The 16,516-nt window shown below is 33.0% G+C and overlaps 1 protein-coding gene and 1 pseudogene across 2 annotated transcripts in view; both read left to right on the forward strand.

The window, feature by feature from the left end:
• The window catches only part of NKAIN2 (sodium/potassium transporting ATPase interacting 2), a 1,155,126-nt gene that overhangs the window by 873,415 nt on the left and 265,195 nt on the right, over positions 1 to 16,516 (forward strand). The gene's annotated exons all lie outside the window — the stretch shown is intronic.
• On the forward strand, positions 7,533 to 7,760 carry LOC126008045 (uncharacterized; annotated as a pseudogene).

Consider the following 16,516-nt stretch of genomic DNA (forward strand, 5'->3'; position numbering starts at 1 on the left):
TAACCAACTTTCTGATTTTATTCTTCTAATAATCTTTATACAAAATAATGAATATTTGTTTTATATTTTATAATAGAAATACATTAAAATAACTACCAATCATAATTTCTGTTGCTATTGTTAACATTTTAGTAGAAAATCTAATGTTTATAGAATTCTCCACTTTGGAGCCAATCCCCAAAATTCGAAGTGACTTCAGTATCTTCAATTCCACTTCAAATTGAAATAACAGAACTGCACTTCTGGTACCTCTAGCCCTGAACAAATAAATAGCTTGAGCTTCTAAAATCATAGTTTTAAAGCTGTAATAGATATTAGGAATGATCACTTGATTCAACTACTTTTGTGTCTTACAAAAGGAAAAATTGCTGGGTTTCAAGAAGAGAAGTAATTTAGAAGTCCTTTCAGTTTTGCTGTTTGATTTTCAATAAAGCAGAACATATAAGTCTCACTATCAAACAGCTATAACCATGCTGTCAAGCATGACTTTTTAAACCTGTCAAATAGTCATTAGTTGTTCTAACACCTAACCTTGAAACTGTCTAACCTGTGAAAAATTCAAAATGTAAGTTCATTCTATAAAAGATTACCTTAATAGAATGTCTTCTTCCTTAAAAAGTACTTCAGAGGAACTGCAGCTTGAAAACATTTTAATTATTAAATTTTCAAGAAAAACTCACCTGAATCTTGTGGGTGGAAGATTTCAGTGTTTATTAGTTAACTCCCTCTACCTTTAAAGTTATAATTATCTTCTTTCTTTTGAAACCAAGAACATTAAATTTTTTTGGTTTTATCATGATCTATAAGTGTTAGTTCTACATTATGTTATAAGTTAATAAGTGTCCAAACTACCAGTAATTTTAAATTTTATTAAACAAAGAGGTTTTGTTCTTTTTTCTCTTCATGATATGTTTCCTTTCTTGGTATGGTTCTTGGTATGGAGAAAGGGAAATAAAGACATGAACTTGCAATGAGTCTAAGTATTTATTCTAAGAGATGACATATATAACTTCCATTTGTCTTACTTAAAGGAAAGGCTATTAGGGATCAGCACTTGACAAAACTACTCTGGTCTTTAAAAAAAGAAAAAGAATGGGGTTTCAATAAGAGAAGTGAAATATGACATTATTATAGTTGGAAATACATTTTTCCATTGGGAAGAACAGATAAAGGATTTGTAGATATAAATCTAGTAAAGAATGAAAGTGAATGTTTTAAAATTATTACTTAGCATAATAAATTAGAATGTATAGTATATAGGACCAAAATATATGATATTCCCAGGTTAGTTAAAAATGAAACCATTATCAATATACCTAAATTTCTGTACATAGGTTTTCTGTATTTGTACTTAATCCTTTGCAATGGACTTATTACAATTTTCCAATATAATAGCTAACCAGTTTGATTTTTAGATATTTCCTCACTTCCATCATCCGTTTATTCAAAAAGAAGGTGAATAAGATATTTTAAGTCACTCTAAGAGAACAAGTAAGTATTCAAATTTATAAACCAGTAAAGAAATATTGGGCTGGAGTGACAGCACAGTGGGTAGAGCATTTGCCTTGCACGCAGCCAACAAGGGTTCGATGCCAGTCATCCCATAAAGTCCCCCAGGCCAGGACTGATTTCTGAGCATAGAGCCAGGAGTAACCCCTGTGCTCCGCCAGGTGTGACAACTCCCCAAAGAAAAACAAACAAACAAAAAAGAAATATGTTATACTAGTCTGTTTTTCTTTATTTTTTATTTTGTTTGTTTATTTTGGGGGCACATTTTGTTGATATTCAGGACTTAATCCTGACTCTGGCCTCAAAAATCACTTCTGGTAGTGTCCCGGGAACCACATGTGCTGCCAGAGATTAAACCCAAAAGGTTGACTGCTGCAAGGCAAACGTCCTACCTGCTGTTTTGTGGCTCTAGCCTACAAGTCTATTTTCTTTCTAAAAACCTAGTAAGCCTTTTTCAGTTCTTTCAGTACTCTAAACTTTATCTCAGGGAGTAGGATGGAAACATTCTCTTGCCAACCAGAAAATAGAACAATTAGGATGTTTTTGGTTTACATCATACCCCTAAAATCCTATAAATACTTACAATCTTTATAGGTATTAATAATAATTATTTTTATAATAATTTAAAAGATGATGACTAGTTATCAAACTAATCAATTAAATTGGTGTGTGAAAAAAATGATTTTGAAACATAAATTTTGTCATTTATTTACATTTTTAAGTGAATATAATTTTGAAAAAGCATTTTTAAGTATAGAAAGACATCATATCTCCATTTCACTCTAGTTTTTCCATGATATCCACGTAAGTAGTCTACTGAGAAAGAACACACAATATTAGTACTGAAAATAGTCAGAAATTACTTTAAATCTGTGCTTAAGGTCAGAAACATAGCCCTGAACCTTATATAGTGAGTATTCTTCAAAACTAAGAATTTCTTAAGATGGTGGATACTTCTAGATAGGGACTTGGAAATAAGTAAAGAAAGGGTATTTTAAATGTCATTTTTATAAAAGGTGCTCTTTTGCTCTTCTTTCAGTACCATTGAATGCCTATGAAATGGTGCACAGTAAGTGACATTCTTTTGCAGCCAAAAGGGAGCCTGCTATGAATGGCAGGACTCATCTACCTCTCCTGTTCTTTTAGCTCTGCTAGACCAAGAGTGATGATAAGTGACATCCTACGGGTATAATAAAATAGAATCCTAGTCTAAAAAATGAGCAATGCTTTGTTTGTGTCAGGGGCTCTCTTTAAATAGAAAGTGTTGCAGAGCATCAAATAGTAAGGAGTTTGGCAGCATGATTTCTTGAATCTATGCTGGTTATCATTGCCAGATTTCTCAAATAGATTTCATTATCTTGGAGAATACATGTGAAAGCAGAATGATTGGACTGTATTTTGAGTGAACCATGTTACAATGAATATGAGATAGTGTTAACAGTCACTTCAACAAAGCAAGCAGCTGTGATACAGCTGAAGTTACAAGCATTGTTTATAGGAAGATATGATAAGAATGCTTATGGATAAGAGCATAGAGGTTAGCACTCCATTATGTTCTAAATGCTATTTGTATATAGTGTATATATCTTTTTCAAATGAATACAAATATTTTTTCAAAGCAACCATAAAGTATTTCAAATCAATGGCATATTTATATGCTTTTACAGTATAAATGCAGCCAACCTTATTGAACTTAAATTTTATTTTACAAAGGAATGATACTTGAATCGTGATCTATTTCACACTAAACATTTCATGTGAAAATGAGCAATCCAGAGCCCTCATAAAATATATATTTCAGAAAATTTTATTATTTTTTTATTTTCTTCTGTTTCTGTCTATTTTTTGGAATTTATTTTTTTATTGTATTTTCTTTTAGGCACCATAGATTGCAATACTGTTAATGTAGGGTTTTCTGCATCAAAATTCAAGCAACCAAGCTCTACCAGTTTTGATTCCCTCCACTATTCTTCTAGTTACTGCTCATTCTATCATGTCCAGTTTAGTCATTCCTGCTTCATTGTATTTTAATGAATACTTGCATGAATTTCCCTGTTAATAATTATTTTTATGTCTTGTGTATTCTGGTAGATAAACTATTTATGCTCATTATATACACATTTTTTCTTGATTTTATGGAATTATTTTTTGTCCTACTGTTGTTTTTTTTTTTTTCCTAGGAGAATTTTCTATGTTCTCTGGAGAAGAAATTTGAATACTCAGTTTGGTGGGGTATAAAGATCCCTACATGTAGATCCAGGAATTACCCCTTAGCATCACCAAATAACACCCCAAAATAACAAAGAAAAAGCAATATAGAAGTGATTGTACCTGTCTTATAACTTTATAAAGCTTAAAATTTATACTTTCTGGTATAAATATGGCCACAAAACCTTTTCAAGGAAATTGTTTGCTTGTAATGTAATTTTCCTACCTTTGACGTTGAAACTGCACTTGCCCTGACAATTCAGGTATGTCTTGTTTAAAGTAGAAAACTTGGTTCAGTTTTTTGACTCCTCCTACTACTCTATATCTCATAATTTGTGCATTTAGACTGCTTACATTAGCTAACTTATAAACATGAAGGGTTATTTTTTTGCCTTCATTATATAAATGTTCTGCATGTTTTCAGAGTTAATCTTGTCTTAAAGAAGCTACTTCAAGGCTTCTTTCAAAGGTGGTTTCCTAAGTTGTTGCTTATTCAAGAAGCTCTGTATTTTTTTTGCAGTTCTAGAAGATATCTATCTAGGCAGAAGATTTTAGTATGGTGTTGAGTATTTTATTATGTTTCACCATTTTCTTCTGGTGCAGACTCTCACTTGATAAATCTGCTGAGAATCTTAAGAAATATTTTATGTAATTACTTTCATTAGCCTTATTGTTTTTTTTTCTTTTGCATTTGTCATTCTGATTATGATGCATCTGTAGTTTTATTCTTATATTTTGTTTGGTACCATCAGCTTGTTGCATCTAGGTACATGTACTTTCAAATCTGGAAATTTCTCAGCTAAGATTTCTTTGACTAATGATTCTTTGTCAAAATTCCCTTACAAAATTTCCTTCAAACAAGACTCTTCTGGCTCTAATGTTATTCCTTTTGAATTTATCCCATGATTCTTTTATGTGTTGTTCATTTACATTAAGACACGGTTCCATCATTCTTGTTTGTTTTCATCCCACCTTGGAGTTTACTGATTTTATCTTTATATAATGTTACTCTGTTGCCACGGCATTGTTAAGCATTTTATTTCACCTACTAAATCCTTTAGTTTTGATTGAAATTTTCTCATTTATGACCTCATACTTTTTTCTGTGCTATTATTTTCTTTTAGGTCATTAAACGTACTCAACAGGTAATTTCTAAAGTATTTATGTAAAAGGTTATAGAGATATTTATAATTGTATTAACTTACAAAATGGGGTTCTATGCTGCATCCCCCATTGTTTCTATAACAGTATGGGGATTATTTTTTCTAGTTTATGCCTAAATGCCTCTCACCCACTATTGCTAGTAGGCTCTTTGTGGAATATAAATTAATATTGCTATCCTCTTCCCTATATCAGCCTAATCAACATATTTTTCTCTTTCTTTTTTTTTAATTTATTTAAACACCTTAATTACATACATGATTGTGTTTGGGTTTCAGTCATGTAAAGAACACCACCCATCACCAGTGCAACATTCCCATCACCAATGTCCCAAGTCTCCCTTCGCCCCACCCGACCCCCGCCTGTACTCTAGACAGGCTCTCCATTTTCCTCATACATTCTCATTATTAGGACAGTTCAAAATGTAGTTATTTCCCTAACTAAACTCATCACTCTTGTGGTGAGCTTCCTGAGGTGAGCTGGAACTTCCAGCTCTTTTCTCTTTTGTGTCTGAAAATTATTATTACAAGGGTGTCTTTCATTTTTCTTAAAACCCATAGATGAGTGAGACCATTCTGCATTTTTCTCTCTCTCTTTGACTTATTTCACTCAGCATAATAGATTCCGTGTGCATCCATGTATAGGAAAATTTCATGACTTCATCTCTCCTGACAGCTGCATAATATTCCATTGTGTATATGTACCACAGTTTCTTTAGCCATTCGTCTGTTGAAGAGCATCTTGGTTGTTTCCAGAGTCTTGCTATGGTAAATAGTGCTGCAATGAATGGCACACATCACAAAGAATGAGAATAAACAGTGTTGGCGGGGATGTGGAGAGAAAGGAACTCTTATCCACTGCTGGTGGGAATGCCGTCTAGTTCAACCTTTATGGAAAGCGATATGGAGATTCCTCCAAAAACTGGAAATCGAGCTCCCATACGATCCAGCTATACCACTCCTAGGAATATACCCTAGGAACACAAAAATACAATATTTTTCTCTTTCTAATTAGTTGTTTGGAGATCTATATGAATGTTTTAAGGTGTATTTCAGTGACATACTTTGCCTCTTCTCCTACTATAGTGTTTTATAATTTCTTTACTAACACTGCTTTCTGTGAGAATTTTTATGGGAGTACATGATTTGAATGAGGTAGAGTTATTACTATGGTGTGGATGTTGGCAGATAAGGCATTACAGAGTCTTGATTCACTATAAGTTTCCAGTGTATTTTCTGTGACCTATTAAAAAGAAAAGTGGGCTGGAGAGATAGCATGAAGGTAAGGCATTTGCCTTTCATGCAGAAGGTCATCAGTTCAAATCCCGGCGTCCCATATGGTCCCCCGTGCCTTCCATGAGCAATTTCTGAGCATGGAGCCAGAATAACCCCTGAACACTGCCGGGTGTGACCCAAAAACCACACACACACACAAAAAAGAAAAGTATCATGGAGCAATATTTGTTGTTATTAGCTTCTAGTAAGCCTGAAGATGATTGTGTTGTTTTGCTGGGACAGAACTAAGAGAAGTAGGGTGAAGTGAAATAAAAAGTGAATATAGTATTGCTCACCTGGGGAAGAGAATCTCTGCAGATATATGACAATAAGAGTGATAAAGTTAAGTCAAGGGGATGGCAGTACTTGGGAAAAGGTACTTTTTTAAGGAAATAATTTAATTTGATATTATTTGGTTCCATATATAGCTGAAATAAATTCCATCTAATATATTTAAATGTTATTAATATAATTTCAAAATTTTTGTATTAGTTGCCTTTCTTTTACTTTTTCATAGAAGAAACATTAAATCATCCAGAATATAGTAATTTAATTATATATTTTTAAAAATAAAAGCATTTAATGGGTTTAACAATAAAAAATATTATTGAAAATTTATTGAACAATTTTGTAATAAAACTATATAACATATTTATGAATAGACTATTTCTATAATCTTTCTCACTAAATTAATAGAGAAGAATTTTCTGGAAAAATTATTCTTTATATGAGTCTTCAAATGACAATCTTGTTTTTATATATATTATATATTTAAAGCATTGAGTTCTGCTGCAGGTGTGGGTTTTTTTTTGGTTTGTTTGTTTTGAGGTTTTTGTGAATAATAATTTACAACATTGTTGACAATAGAATTCGAAGAATACTAACATTCCAACACTCATCCAACCACCAGTGACTGCATCTCTCCATCAATGGCCACAGGTTCCCTCCTATATCTCAATATTCAAACTTGATAGACACAGTTTTAATATTAACTATTGTAGTTTGGGTCCCATGATTTGTGTTGTCTCTCTCTCTCTATATATATATATATATACACATATATATGTATGTATATATATATATATACACACACGGATACCACAAATGAGTCTACAGTTCCCAAGCCTTTCTTCTTTATTATCTTCATTTTATTATCTCTTTCTCTATTTCATTCCTTTCTTGGCATTTTCATTTTTGTAATCTATGGCCAAATATTTGCCTATCTTTAATATCTTTAGTTCTCTTGGCATACAGAATATAAGTAGTTCCATTTTTAATGTCAAAATATTATGGTACAAGGAACAGATAATATAGTTATAATGAAAGAGACAAAATTTAGTTACACTGATCAAGTTGTATGTGTAATACTCTGTAAATAAAAACAATATAAAGTAGCTCCAGCTGAAAGCTAATTCTTCCATTTTAAAAAGGATACAAATTTCTTGTAGTTTCAGTGAAAAACTTATCTAGCAGCTTTCTTGATTGTACAAAGATGCTTGAGTCTTGTGAGATCAAGATATATGCTAATTATTCTTAGGTCCTGATAGAAAATACATGCAATTTTGCTGCCATTCTGGACTATGAGAATTTGACTGGTGTTCAGACATTTTAATGATGATAATTTTTGCCAGAGCTTTAGCTGAGTTAAGCAAGTTTCCTAGATTCTACTGAGAATTTTTACTTAAGAATAAAAGGGAAAAATTGTGAGAGTTAAAAACCAAGAAATAAAATTCTAACCTATTCCCCTAAAATAAAATAACTAAAAAATTTATATGATGTTATTAGTTACAAGATTTCCTATAGCCTCATGATACTTTCCTCTTTAATAGGTCACAGAAAATACACTGGAAATTCTAAAAGCAAATCAATGGACTTTGAAGGGCCTTAGCTGCAAAAACCACACTGTAATAATAACTGTATCCTCATTGTTGATTGTAGTTTACAATTGCCACACTTTGGAAAGAATGTCCTCCAATATCATTGAGTTTGATTTTTAAACTCAAGTTCAGAAGATGAATTGTTATGCATAGTTCATTTAGGGTTCTGTGCTACTATAGTACAGGATTCAAATTATCTGAAACAATATTTTTATTTCAATACTCTGAGAGATGACACCTATCATATCATTTCCCATATTTATAGTAATATTCCCAGATTTACAGATATATGCTTTATATTTTCCATTTAGTTTTTTATATACAGTTTAAAGTTTCAACCATTTTGCCAAAGTAAGTGAAAGATAAACATTGGAATAAGGGAGCTATTGTATCATGGCCAGAATTTTACTTTATGAGGCACAATATGTGCTGAGAGTACATCTTTGTTTGGCACTGAATGGTTGGTAGGACAAGACAGAAAGAAAAGGTGAAGGTTTTTATTTGGCAAGGAGACAAATAATGATTGTCTGCATGAAAGGAGTAGAGTGGTTCTAAGGTTTAATGCTGTTTCTGCTATTTTTTAATAAATTTATTTAAAGAAAATGTATCATAGTTGACATTACTAATCATAAAACATTTGTTTCAGGATGACAGGAACCAAGTTATCAAAAATACAAAAAAATAGGAGCTCTAAAATAATTTTTAAAAAATCAAGAGAATTAGAAAAAATAAAAGGAGAGTTTATTATTAGCAGCTATATTTGTGACAATTACTGTATCACCAATAAAGTCGTTAATACAATGGCAGAAGCTTTAGTAGTAGTTCTTTTTTTAGTTTGTTTTTAAGATAGTATGCGACCCCCTAGGACTCTGAGGATCACGAAGTAATTCGTCGGTCATGAGTGGGATCCGACCTAAAAAGGAGGAAAGAGGCTGAGAAAGAAATGAGCTCAAGTCAAGCTTGCTGTTCAAGAGCTAAGGTTTATTGAAAGGGGGCTAGTTTTTATAGATGAGCAAAATACGGAAGTAACAGTCAGTACTTTTCCATGGCATCTATAGAAAAATAGGGGGGTCGTGCAGGATGGACTTTCCAGTTTTACAGCATACCCTTATATCGTACAGACATTCTTTCACAATGGTAGCTTAACAGGATGTGATCTTATCAACTCGGGAGGTTTACTGGGACATCTGACTTGTTTGGTTAACATTTCTTTTAGGTCCAGGGGGTAAATGCCACAGTGGCCGCCTGTCACGTACACAGGCCTTATGTTTCAGGCATCAGAGACTCCATTTTGCTCTCTAGCTCTAACAGCTTCCAACAATAGTAGATGCACTAAAAAAAGAAAGATGTGTGTGTGGCAGTTGTTGTTGTTGCTTGCATAGGCACAGAAAAATATGGGAGAAAAAATTAAGAAAAAACCTTTGGCTTAAAAACAGGGAGACCACACCCCTGAAGTATTTTGGTATAAGATCAACTCTAGGCTCCAGGCCTAAACACCTTAGACATTCTCTGTGGTCCCAGTAACTATTCTTCACCATCACGGTTGTTACTGTAGGGTTTCTGTAGTTATCCTGGTTTCTGTACAGGTCCTATGTGTTGTATAGCATCTTCTGGTTCATCTCACCATTAGGTAGCACTGCAAAGAATACTGCCCTAAAAGCAGACTATTGCTGTTCCTAGGTTGTCATGGTGTCATAAGTACCATCTTTGGAGTAAGTCAGTGCAATGGCGGTAGTGGAGTCTTCCTTGTTAGAGTTCTTATATCTGGTGATGGCGTAGGAAACTATGTTTTTTCTGCAGATGTTCATGGTTCAGGGGTGAATGATAAATGTGCAATTAGCTTGGTCTAAGCCAAGTCACTATGCCACGTGTTCAGGGTGTAAGATCCCACTGCAGTTTAAAATGTTGTGTTCCTATCTCTATTAAATAAGAAAATGTTTGCATCTGTAAACTTTTTCCCATTTCAATGTGCCGATGCAAAAAGGAACAATGCCACAAGGTATTACTGGTGCATATGGGGTTCGAGGTACCAACTATCCCATAACCTTTTTCTTACACGGCCTCTAGAGAAAGACTTGTCTACAAGGATTCCATACTAAACAGATCCCGAGGGTGGAGAAATTGCTGCTACCTGAGAAGATATCCAGTAATAATTATACTAGTTATAATTATTAAAGAAATGTAACTAAAGAGATATTCAAAGGAGATTTATATTTCCTTTTAAGTCTTTTTAAATAGGTGGGGACAGGGTAAGATCCGGAACCCAGATTCAACCTTTTAGTTGGTTTTTTGGAGTCTAGGGAAGATGGCTCCCAGCAGTCACATATCAGGGAGTAGGGGGGCTTCTCAGCCACTGAATCTGGTAGCAAGCAAAAGTCCACGGTAGAGGGAGGTGAAGGAAGAGGGCTGCCAAAAGCAAATCAATAACAGCTGAGTGTTGTTTTCTTATCGTGTAGAGAATCTATCTTTTTACTTTGAGAATTGGTTGATATCTGGCTGGGGTGGAGAGAATATTTGGCTTTGTGAGGAGTTAAGTACATAAAATATTGTCCAGCGGGTCTTGGGCATTTTGTTTCCTTTCCTAGGAGCAATCTAATTTAATGAGCATGTGATATCATGGTAAACTAAGTACAGTTGTGGGCGGTTGCACTAGCACCTACACATTTTGGGAAATGAGGGCTGATGAGAAAAGACCTTAGTGCAAGAAAGTCGCCTGCACAGCCCGGTTTATGCCCGATTGGAGGAGCTACGTGTTCCCTTCCACCACACACTCCAGAACCCAGCTGCCCAGCCATGTTGTAAAGGCCTGGCCTGGTGGTCCCATATCCCTGCTGTAGAAATATGTACAGGGGCTCTGTCAGCTACTTCTTCCCCTCACCTTCACAGAGGCATCCCAGTTACCAGTTGCAAAAGGAATGGTGATGTCCTGATTGCTGGATCTGTTTGCTATTTTTTATTATTAACCTGTACTTATATTTGTTCATACTTAACTAAACTTTAAAGATATTTTCTTTTCATATTATAAAGGCTATGAGTTTTTAAGGCTCTCTTTGCAAACAAAAATGTATTTAATTTTAGTCATTCCTGTATTCTGGTTTATTTACATGATTATCAGTTTATAGCATCTATAAAAATAATTACTTTATAGTTAACATACGTATTTTTATTTTTCTTTTCTTTGTTAGTTTGTTTTGGTTTTTGGTTTTGGGGCCACACCCAGTGACACTCAGGTGTTACTCCTGGCTGTACGCTCATAATTGTGTGCAAGGTAAATGCCCTACCGCTGTGCTATGCTCTGGCCCCAACATATTTTCTTAAAAATAAAAATTGAAATGCACTATAAACTACTTTTAGAACAATTTTGAAGTTTATGATAAGTTAATACAGTGCCCTATGCAAGGGAAAAATAGATTGAAAAACAAAATTATAAGAAGAATAACATCTAAGGATATCAGAAACCACAAGAATTATGTAATATTTTTGTTTGGTTTGGTTTGGTTTTTGGGCCACACCCAGTAATGCTCAGGGGTTACTCCTGGCTATGCGCTCAGAAGTCGCTCCTAGCTTGGGGGACCATATGGGACGCGGGGGGATAGAACCGTGGTCCGTCCAAAGCTAGCGCAGGCAAGGCAGGCACCTTACCTCTAGTGCCACCGCCCGGCCCCTAATTATGTAATATTTTTAATAACTTTCATTTTCTCAGGGTTGGTACTTTATGGTTTTGATTGTATTTTGAACCACAGTGGCAATACTAAGGTATTACTCCTGACTCTGTACTCAGAAATTACTTCTGGTGAAGTTCATGGCACCATATGGGATCAAGGTTAGCCATGTGCAAGACACCCATCCAGGTCAGTTATGTGCAAGGCAAGCTCCCTACCCAATGTAGTATCTCTCTAGCCATAGAAAATTATTTTATACACATTTGTTTTTCTAATATTTATTTGATAATTAAAACATCATAGACAATTCTTTACCTGCACAACTATATTCAAGTATGCAGATATTTAATTATGCAAAGCTCATTGAAAACAAACCATTTGAATCATGTCAACTGCACAAATACCTCAGCACATAACTGCTTCTAATGGTATTTGATAAAGAAATAATCACAAGTTAAAAGATTTCTATTTGTTGCCATACCTTATTAAATAATCCCATTTAGTAACAAAAATATTAGAACAAGACTTTAATATTTTAATATTTAATTCTATTCTTAACAAGACTTTAATATTTTAATTCTATTCTTAATTACACAAATAACTTTTATCTAATCTGCACACTTCCTTCTGCTTTTCTATGGCAACGGAAAAAAACTTTTCCAATAAATTTATTATATTTAATCATTTACTTGAGGGGATAACACCCAGAGATACTAAAGGCTTATTTCTTGTTCTATGCTCAGGAGTCCCTCCTGTTGGTACTTGGGGAACCATATGTAGTGTAGGAGACCAAATGTATTAGGCTTTATACAATGCAAGTGCCTTAACTCAACCATGCTTTGTTTATTATAATTAATTTGTGAAAGGGCACTGCTTATTTTACTTCTGCCATTTTTTCCTTTTAAAATATATAGATATACCATCACTAAATAGCACTTTGGTAATTTTGTCTTGTTTTCTGTTAATAAATATTAATATGTAATAATTGTTATAAATCATACATTTATATTAATATAATTGTTATAAATAATAATTTATAATTATAATTATGATCATATGTATACTTTATAATTTGTAACATAAATTATATTGTTATGATTGCTATAAATTATAAATAAATATAAATATACAGATTTATCATGTTATCCTAAATAGATCCTAGCAAAATGTCTTGAGCAGAGAAGATATCATTTCATTCTTACCAAATGAATGAACACACAAAAGAAAAATCTGGTCTTCCTTTTAAATTGTCATACTAAACTCATGAAGGAATAAAATACATAAAAAAATCTTTTATTATATAAATAGATTTTATAACCTCTCCTCTGGGAATTTTTATAACAATATTTTGACAAGTTCATCTTTAAAAGTGTTAAGAATAAAAAAAGAGTAGAAACATTTTTCACAAACAAATAAATGTTGGCATAAAATTAAAGGACTGATTACTGTTAATTTATTTCATAATTTCTTAAGCCCATGAAGATATTGATATCATACTTGGGATCTTTAAGATGCATTATTAACGAACATTAATCAAACTCATGCTTATTTATTTTATTTTTAATGCATATTTCCTTTATCTATAGCATGGAATATTTTTGGAAGGAAAAAATTCAGAGGAGAAATAGAAAAAACAATATAAGACTTAATGCAACAGAGTGCTAAAATGAATATAATTTTTTTTTTTGGTTTTTGGGCCACACCCGGCGTTGCTCAGGGGTTACTCCTGGCTGTCTGCTCAGAAATAGCTCCTGGCAGGCACGGGGGACCATATGGGACACCAGAATTCGAACCAACCACCTTTGGTTCTGTGCTATCTCTCCGGGCCCCTAAAATGAATATAATTAACCACAATTTTTACATTATGTTACTGTAAACTCAAGAAGTCAAAAGGGGCAAGATTGATGTTGACTGCCAGTATAATGAAGCATGTTATGAATATGTAATATACAAGATTTCAAAAGCCATTATTGTGAATAACATGGGAAATTTCCCCAATAGATTTTCTTCCTCAAATGTAGGATGAAGAAAAAAATTTAGTTCTGTATAAGAATTTTCTGTTACAGATTATTTTGAAGAGATGTCTATATCATATACTTGGTACAGTCCACTGTAGATATCTTAATTATAAATATGTGACAACAGAATGTCCTTTAAAGTACTGATATAATTTATGATATTTGTATGTAATACTTTTAGTTTACGGATGTCCTAAACCAGGGTAGAGTCTTTATCAGACAGTCTTTATTTTACTATAGAGAGTTAAAGGTCATAGTTGTCTCTAAAGGATGTTTCTGTGCATCTAATAACCGCATCTTTTACTAAGAAACTCCTTTGGGATCCAAAGCTTTTGAAAGTAAAAAGTATGGACATCAGGAAAGAATTAAAAAAAATTTTTTTCAACTTAAATTGGCTTTATTTCAACATTAAGTTTTATACATATTTAAAATTTCAATTTTGTTTCTATTAAAATCCTTCCAGAGTAGTATTACCTTTTCTCAACCTCCAAAACTTTGTTCATAAATATTATATTTCTTGAAAATATCTTGATATCAAATCAAATAAAAACAGATAGTATTCCATCCCATAAGAGTTCTGACTTTTAAATTTTTAAACTTTGTTTTATGTTCAAAGATGTATTTAATTTATAATGGAAAAGAGCAAAGAAATAAGTTAAATATTTTCAAAATAAGAGTTTACTCGCTCTTTGAATTTAGCTATTAATATATTATAATTCTAGTATCCAACACTATAGGATTTTAAAATAGAGATAAAAAGTTTGTAGAGGTATTGAAATAGTTTCATAAAATTTATTGATCAATTCAAAGTTATATACCCATTAATTATACAGATACTTCTCACTTAACGACCTGTTTAGCGACTGCTCACACTTACAACCATCTCTTCACCATTATTTTATTTTATTTTAAATATTCGTTTTCCATCTTGTACACACTACAGTACAGTACTGTGGTTTTTGGTGCTTTAATGTACCTACTTTACTAATTTTATGTGTGTTATAATACATTGCAGTACTGTGTGTAAATTACACAACCTATGCAAATTAAAACAAGTGGAAGTTTTCAGTTTGATCTTTCTCGTTATTTTACTTATTCAGAACATGTTAGCAAGCCATAATATTAGAATTACACAGGTGGAGAATATCATAGATGAACTTGAAGGCAAATTACAAGCCAGCAATGAAAATCAAAAAAAGACAGGAGAAAAACAAAACAAAAGACAGGAGAGACAAAACAATGGAAGAAAAAGTAAGATACTTAATGAACAAAGACAAGAGAAATAATCTCTGTATCATAGAAATACCAGAAATGGAAAAGGGGAAAAACAAGTAGTGAGGAAGATAATAGTAGAGAACTTCCCACTCTTGGGAAGGATGTTTCTCTACAAATCCAAGAGGCAAAAAGAGTGCCAAACATAATAGATCAAAACAAAACAACACTAAAACATTTTGTAATCCAAATGGCAAACACAACACACACACACACACACACACACACACACACACAAACACACACAAAAAAAAAAACAAAGACAGAGAGACTATTTAAAGCAATAAGGGAGGAAAAAAACCTCAAGTATAAAGGAAACAACATAAGAATCAACCAGAACTTCCATTTGAAACAATACAGGCAAGAAAAGAGTGGAATGACAAATTCAAACTTTCGAATGAAAGAAACTTTCGATCTAGAGTCTACTACCCAGAAAAAAAACTCATTTACATTGGAGGGAAGGAACAGAAAAGAACTCGGTGCTGGAGTGATTGAGCAATGGTAGGGCATTTTCCTTGCATGCGGCTGATCCAGGAGGCACCTTGGGTTTACAGGCGTCCCATATGGTCTCCAAAGCTAGGAGCGATTTCAGAGTGGATAGCCAACAGTAACTCCTGAGCATTACTGGGTGTGGCTAGAAAACAACAAAACAAAACAAAAAAGAACTCACAATATTTGCACTAACCAAACTGACCCTAATTGAACTACTAAAAGAGCAATTACACAAACCAAATCCCACTTGTAAAAACAACCCTACACAATATAATGGCACTACAGTGTTTTCTGTTAATGGTTTCCTTAAATGTTAAACAACCAAACTCTCACATCAAAAGTGGATACAACTATTTAGAGTGAGCAGGTGTCCAATCAACTGCTCTTTATAGATGTCTATAATAATGTTCTAATGAAGAGGTTCTAATGAAACAGGTGCAGAATGCGTTTGAAAGCAATGAACTCCAACTATAGTACTCGCTATTAGAAGTTTTAACGTCTTAATATTACTATGTCTATAATAACTCCTTGATATTTTTGTTTACAGTGGTACTTGGAGATATAGGTTGGTCACCACAGTTCCACATTGCAATGCTATACTATATTAAACTCAGAAGACAGTGCTCACAATAATGTCTTGAAAAAATATAATCTCATTTTCTACTAGATTATGCCTTCTAATATAATGTTTATGTCCACAAAAACAATGGAATATGCAACTGCATGCTAAAAACTATGGCTACTGAGCTCATTCATTGAATATGTTTTGTAATTTATTTACAATCATAGGTAGTTTATCATTGTATCATAATGGTCATGATTTTAGATTGCTTTTAGGAAAGGAGCCTGGGTGCTCAAGACTCACTAGATGATACTTCATGGTGTAGACTTACCTTACAGTGCTCATTACCATATCACTTATCACTTAATTTTCTAGACTTGAAAATTATGATTGCTTTTAAGAATGCTCTATACACAACCTAACCTGCATAGCATTTCTTCAGTAATCTTTACCTCACCAATCATGGTTGGACTAAAAAAAA

This window comes from Suncus etruscus, chromosome 4 (genome assembly GCF_024139225.1).
Source record: "Suncus etruscus isolate mSunEtr1 chromosome 4, mSunEtr1.pri.cur, whole genome shotgun sequence".
Classification (NCBI taxonomy): domain Eukaryota; kingdom Metazoa; phylum Chordata; class Mammalia; order Eulipotyphla; family Soricidae; genus Suncus; species Suncus etruscus.